We start from the raw sequence: 7,626 nt of genomic DNA on the forward strand, positions 1-7,626 counted from the left end.
CGGACACGAAAAAAAAAAAAAAAAAAAAAAAAAAAAAAAAAAAAAAAAAGAAATGAGTGTTTCATAAACTTAGTACTATCCTCGAGGCGCTTACAGGCTAGTAAAATTTATGCTCCCAGAAGTTGGTGATTTCCTTCCCTGTTTCCTGGCCACAAGCTGCCCCCAATTGTAAATATCATGTCTACCATTATTAAGGGAACCAGGCAAGTACAGTCTGAAAAGCTCTAGGCAAATCTATTTCCACCAGCAAGCCACATTTCAGAACACACATTCTGACCTATAGATGATCAACTTCCCTTTTTCCTGGAGGAGGCAAAGGTAGCATTTAAGCTATCTTCTCAGCAGTTAAAACTACTTCCCTTCCTAAACATTTGATTTTTATGTCCCTTTTTACACAATAAGACACTACCATAGTACATCCACTTCACGTTTCTCCTCTACAGAGGGTGGATTTTCACACAGCCATCCACACTTTCACCCCTTATGGCCAGAGTAGTTGCATAGTCAGTGGTCCAGTTCACTGTAATATGAGTAAAGCTGCGGAATTTAAATGCACAGGCTTCATTGTATTAGCATTATTTTATAACCACCAAGACTAGCAACCACAGGCCATAAAAACCTATAGTGAATACAAGCAGAAGGGTAGCGAATGGGGTGATTAAGGGGCACTTCCAGAAAGAAAACCAGAAGGGCTGCTGTAGCTGCATGGGCTGTGGACCCCGTTATAGGTACTCAGTGACTGACAGCAGACGGGCTGAGATATCCAAGGGTGGAAGAGATCCTGCACTGGGAGAGGTGGGCAGTCATTAGACTGGTTTCTAGGAATCACTGGATAACTATGAAGCACATATATAAATTTATCGAGAAGCAGAATGAGCAGCTGGGTAAAGTGGATTATAAATGTCAAGTATCATGGCTCATATACGTTTCTCGTAAGGGAAGGACCCAGGCCTGGTCCTCAGTTTCTCATGTGGAATTGACTGCTTTTCATCTCCTCACCTAGGAATTCTATAGCTACTGCTCCAGACAGGGTATTTGAAGTGATCGATGCTAAACTAAAGGATGCTGGGGATGCCAAAGGAGAGAGGATTCATAAATGCCAGAACATTTATGTGCCTACCATTTCCTAAAGATTTCTAGTGCTCTGTGTCCTTTCAACAACTGCAACAATCTTTATTTGGGGAAGAAAGCCTATAGATTTACTCTTAGCTAAGTGAAGAGGGTAACCAGATTTGCACTTCTATCTTGATATTTGCCCCACACTTAATTTCACAAGAGCGCTAAGGACTAGCAATGTAGTCAATGGGATAGGGAAACGAGGGCAGCCTCAGATCCTCAGGATCCCCCCGTCCCCACCCCGGGGCATGTCCATGGGTACAGCTTCCTACCTTCACTTTAGAGCACTGTGCCTAGTTATGCCAGCCTCCAAGGAAGGGCAGCTCCTCAGGTTATAATGTCATTGACATCCTCAGTGTAACTAAAAATCAGAGGCAGGGTTCCATGGAGGGGAGGAGTGCTGGCAGGAAGGTGATAAAGCTCCAAGATCACTTAGAAGGGACAGAAAATGTTAATGTGGGGATCACAGTGAAATGTTTTGTATTATAAATTTTAAGGGCAATTTGCTCTTGCCAATGAGTTTTCAACATCCCTTCCTTTTACAGACTCGTGTTTTGTCAAATTCTAATTCAAACTTAAATACTCAGACACACACACACACGTTCTCCCTCTCTTCTGAAATTTTTTTTTTTTAATATCTATATAATGTTTGGAGAAAGTATTACTTTTCCCCTTAAGTTTATTTTCAGCCCACTTCAAATAGGCATTTCATCATCCTCTTTAGAATTTTTGACACTGTGTTAGTGACGTTCACTAGCTTCTCTTCAGTTCTTAATAACTCTATTGTACCTTTCCTCAGTCTTAGTAAATAGGTCATTGCTGGGAGACTGAGTAAGCTACTCAACAGTTGCAACACAACAGACATCAAGGGCTTAGAAACCCTTTATGCAGAAGACATGTTTTATGCTGGTAATTGCAGTTATGTTCTTGAATTTTCTCAGTAGGCAACCCTTCAATTTTCTTTATATCTCTGTACCAGCCAGTCGCCAAAAAAATAAAATAAAATAAGGTATTAAAACCACGTGTTATTGTTAAATCCAAGCTGGCAATGACATCACCAGAAGTCCCTTTTTGTTCTTCAGCAAACTCTGCTCTAACAAGGAAGTGCTAGCCTCATCAGGATCGAGGTTAGGAAGGTCTACAGCACATCACAGGGCACCAGTCTCATCTGTGCTCATCCAGTCCTGCCAACATTTTCTGTCCCAGGTCTCTGGACATAGCCTGCAGTAGGCACAGCTGAAGTGAATGCTGCTCTTCCCAAGGCCTCCAGGGCTCCTGGCTTAACTGCTGAGATCAGTCAGAGCTTTTGTGACAACCATTCCCATAGCCTTACTTCCTCCTGAGTCCTGCCTCTAGAATCAAATTATGACTTCCCATTGTGGATTCAAAGACCCTTTATTAATGTGCAGTCCACAGCTCCCTGCTCCAGTAAAGCAGGCTAACTGGGCATTTTCAGTCCAAAAATTCACTTTCTCTTTCTATGATCTTCTAAACCTTGCAGGCACTTTAGAATCACTTGGGAGAGCTTTTAAAAACAAAACATCCAGGCCCCATCACCAATTAAATTATGCCAGGGCGGGCCCTGGCATAAATATTTTTTTAAGCCCCCCAGGTTATTCTAATGTGCAGCCAAGAACAAACTAGAGTCTTCCTGATATTCCTCATCTCCTTGTCTCAGCCCTACAAGATCATCTGGGGAAATGAAAATCCTAAGTTATTACTTATTGGCTAATAACATAAATTACTGGTTTAATTATTCTTCTTCATTGTTTTTATCCTGCTGTTTACTCATAGAGGTTGACTTGTGGATACTGTCTTTCTTATACAATTTATAAAACTCAAGGCCAAGAACTCACTTGATGTACATAGATTTATGTACATCTTTACTTTTGAATTCTGCTTATTTAACCCGGTCTCTCCAGAAATGTGCCTGCTGCCTTCCTAATCTCTTATAATTCTTCATATACATAAAACTAGTTATCTTACAAAAGTTGCTGGTAGGAGTCAACACATTTAATATGTCAACCTGATACTTTCTGCATTAAACTTCCTTTTCAGTCTCCACCCACGCATACTTCTGCTTCTCCCACTCTCCCAAATTGCAGTCTCGGGCTAGTTTTTCCCCAACAGGGGCAAACAATTGGAAATGAAGAAATGGCCACTTCCCAGTCTCAACTGAAGAGAAGCATCAACATCATCCAGGAAATAGTTTAACTGGTCGATAAGTGATTCTCCTCCACCTACTATTACTCTTCTTATGCCTACAATATGTTTCAAAGCACTTCTTAATCTTCCCTCATTTGATCCTCACAATAACTTTGTAAACTAGGTATTTATCCTCACATAATGAAAAAGGATACTGAAAGCAAGATTAAAACTCTGGCCTCCTGACTTTTTTTCCAGGACCTTTTTCATTACAATAATCCTCATTCTGAAAAAAGCATTAAAAATGCTTTACATAAAATTCATTACATTACACAAAATTTAAAGGGAAAAATAATCACTGAAAGACCCTAGCACAAGCATTGTTATTTTGGTGTGTTTTCCTTTTATTTTCCTATACTTAAATAAATGCATTTGAATGTATACTTCATAAATATTTAGAACAATATTTTATACTTTGCTAGAACGTTGTCAGTTTGCGTGGCTTTGAAGTAATTATAATACCGTTACATGAGACTATTCTGTAATAATGCATGCCTCTCCAAAGTATGCTGTGTTGTAGCAGTCACTCAATAGGGCACAATCTAGGAAGAAACTAGACAAGGAAACAGGACCCAGAAGTAAAATGTTAAATTCTATAATTTTAGAGTTGGAAAAGACCTTACCATTTTGTTCACATTAGAACTGGGAAAATGAGATCTTCATAAATTAAGTAATTTGCCCCATATCAAGTAGAGAATGTTAAGATAGGACCAGAATCATTTTTAACTCCTACTGTGGTGGTCTTCCCACTGTACCATTATTCATTGAGTATCCACGTGCCTAACTGCATGTGGAACCAAGAGGGATACAAAATAAAACATGGCCTCTGTTCTTGGGTAGCCTAATTTTCAGACCAGTTTCAAGATTTTACAGTAAATATTGGCTAAGCAACACAAAACTACATAGCTCAATGAGGTTTTATCAGATATTTTATTTGAAATGTGACCTGGCGATCTTTGAGAACATTACAGCTCACTGCATTTGAGGCTTCTCTGATTTGGGCTGTATCTATCTGCCTTTAATGGGTCACTGGTCTTACCAGTGAAATAATTGTTTTGTTTTGAAGAGCCAGTTGAATTGGCCAAGTTGACAAAAGTCACTGTATATGTGTGTGTGTATTTATACAGATGATTGTGGCCAGAATTAAAGTAAGTGGAGCAGAGCCAGAACAGGAAGAATAACGCCCTGGAAAGTGACAGATGACTCCTTTTGCCAGATACATAAATAGCAGCTCCAGGTCCTTCATGCAAGGGATGATACACTCCGGCCTATGATAGTGCTTATGAAGTAGAAGTCTTTCAAGGAACCATGATACAAGCTGAACAGAGATCCTCTCCATGCTGGTAGTACCACAAATGCCACACTGCCCCACTGTTTCTCCACTCTCAATGAATCTACCAGGCCCACAGATGCTGGTGCAGGAACCATACGAGCTTCACTCCTAACTCCAGCTGATGAACCAGGATGAGTATGTAACCCAAGGGAGTCCAATCCAAGGGTTTGCTGGAAACCTCTATGGCCTAGTATAGAAAGAGGAGCTGGGCCAGATTCCCCACTGTACAGTCTCAACTAAGACAAACCAAGAGAATCAGAGCCACATGGTGTCATGGCACACAGAAACTTATGGGAACTGGGAGGCACAGAAAAGAAAGAAAGAACAGGCGAAACTGAAGCAAAAGAAAATGATGGGCAAAAAGCTGAGACATCCAGCAATCGTGCTTCTGCAGAGCAGCCTCCAATCTTGACACATTTCACTTCAAATGCAGCCCAGCCTTATGATCCCCCTCTTCAAGGTCCTGTAAAATCTCCTGATAGCTACCATACTGAACACCTTCTATATATGGGGCTCTGTGCGAAAGAAAGTTTACCTAGGTTTTCTCGTAAGCCGTAACACCTCTGAGACATAGGTATCATTATCCATATTTTACAGGTAAGGAAACTAAGGATCAAGATGGTTAAATAGTATGAGTTACATTGTTTATGATGATGTTAGGACTTGAATCCAGGTCTGACTCCACTGTTTGCTCTTTCTTAACCATTAAATTGTACTAACCCATATGATGTTAAGGCCCTACGCACTTCTTGTCCCCACCCCATCCTCCCACCCATTTGACCTAATTTGAGAATCTAAATGCTTGTAAGAGCCTGAAACTTGCCAAAACAAATGGCCTCTGGGTATAAACCTTGCAAGAAGGGACCATTTCTTTGCTACAGATAACCAGAGTGAAGAGAACAGGGTCAGAAGTATCTATCAAGCACACACAGCAGACATATCTGATGACATCAGAGGTCCTTGCATATGAGTGTTTTCTGAGAGGAAGACTTGCTTTACTCATTGCTACTGAGCAGTCCTCAGGCAGCTGCTGAGGATGGTTTTGTTGCCTAAGAAGTTAAGACATGAAGGGTGGGGGTAGGGATGTCCTGCCCCTCCTCAGAGGAAATCTGAGCAGAAACGGGATTTCCATCCCATTTGGAATGAATAAATAAAGGAACTCGGGTCTTTCTTTTTTTTTTTTTTTTAAATCAATGAGGCTTTTGTGGACTGAGACAGTGAACACTGGTTATTGCCTAACAAGCCACAGGGTCTGGTCCTGGTTGAGACAGGCATGGACACCCATCTCTCAAAAATGCTCCCAAAAGAAACCAAGCAGAGCCCCCCAACAGTTCTAGAGTCTGTAGAACTCTACAGACTTTATTAATGGAGAGGGAGGTTATATAGAGTGCCGCACTAGCGAGGGTGCAGTTATTTCCAATATCAAACATCCAGCAGAAAAGGATCAGCTTTTTTTTTTCTTTCACTTTCTAGACAATCAACTTCCATTTATTTTCACATCTGTGACTGAACCAGATGTCCATCCAGTGGTGACAACTAAGAACCTAGTAAGCAAAAAGTGAATCTGGGTATAGTCAATACTTGGATCCACTCCAAGCAGATGATGCCTATCCAGAGAGCGAACAGAGAAGAGCACATTGCTGGGGTTTCCTCTCTCCTATCTTGTCTGGTCATGACGACCAGTCCTCCAGTACTTCTTTAACCGCAGATAAATGCATGATTTCTCTCACGAGCACATGACAGGCAGTTTCTTTTCCACACACTGAAGCCTTTCTGTTGGACTTTATCTTTTCCTTTGATCCATTTTACTTATCCATTTTTGAATCTTAAGCAAACAACTCTCTTTAGAGCTGACCTGAGTCCTGCCTGTTAGGAAATTGGCAGAGGTAATGGAGAACAGAATGTGCAATAGCTGGACTCTCCTCTCACTAGGGCTGAGGACGAGGGTAACACCTACTTCTATCTTTTGGAGTGGCCTTACACATTTCCTTTCACTCAGCTTTATGGCTTTTGCTTCATTGGTATTGAACTGTGTTCACTTTTTTGCCAAAGTTTAGGTCCCTGCTGGCTACAGTTCCTTGCAGAAGGGACTATGGGATTTATCTGCAGCATTTTAATCCACAAGTTGCTTTTATTAAAAAGCTCTGTGTCCTTGGTAAATCTCTGAGTAAAATAGAATTTCAGATGTTATCTAGTCCCACATCACACCTTGTATAGAAATCTGTTCTCCAGCACAACCTGGTAAATGCTTGAATCCATCCAGAAAAGGGAGCTCACCAACTAAAGATAGTACTTTGACACTTCTTTTTCATTGGGGAAATCAAGGTACAAACCAGAGCTGAATCTCATACTCAGGCTCCTGGAGGGTCACCAATGAAGCCAGAAGCCCCAAATGTTCCCATGGTATGGGTCCAGATTTTGGCCAGAAAGCTCCTAATGTCAATATGCTGGGGTTCTGCCCATCGTGCCTTGGTCTATGCCCTTGGGCTTCTTCATCATGTACAGACTGTAAGTTATGACAACAGACTAAGTCTCACACACATTTCTTATGTGTCCCATGGCCCCTGGTATTGTGAATGTCATGGAGCAGATGTTCTATAAATGTGATTATCCTCAAGAGCAGCATGTTCAGACACTGCCTTCCCAGGAGCAAAGCTAGCTAGGCTAATGCCTTTTCCTAGTGTAGTCATGCATAATCAGGCAGAGTAAAGATTGGGCTAGACGATAAGGAAAATTGGGTCCTTTCCTTATCAGTTGATCAAGCAAATGTCCCCAAAGAATGCAGGAACAAACAACTTTTCTGCCCAAGATGTAGGGCTTCTGCATTCTCTGACTTCTACCTCATGCTCCAAGCAAGCGTAAAACAACAAATCAAGCTGATTTCAGTCAAGTTTCAGCAAGAATTTCTCTGCTTTGATTTTGCTGTCTTATTTGGTTTTGCCTGGACAGAAGCCCACAACAGACAGGATTTT

This window comes from Galeopterus variegatus, unplaced genomic scaffold (genome assembly GCF_000696425.1).
Source record: "Galeopterus variegatus unplaced genomic scaffold, G_variegatus-3.0.2 Scaffold2726, whole genome shotgun sequence".
NCBI lineage: Eukaryota > Metazoa > Chordata > Mammalia > Dermoptera > Cynocephalidae > Galeopterus > Galeopterus variegatus.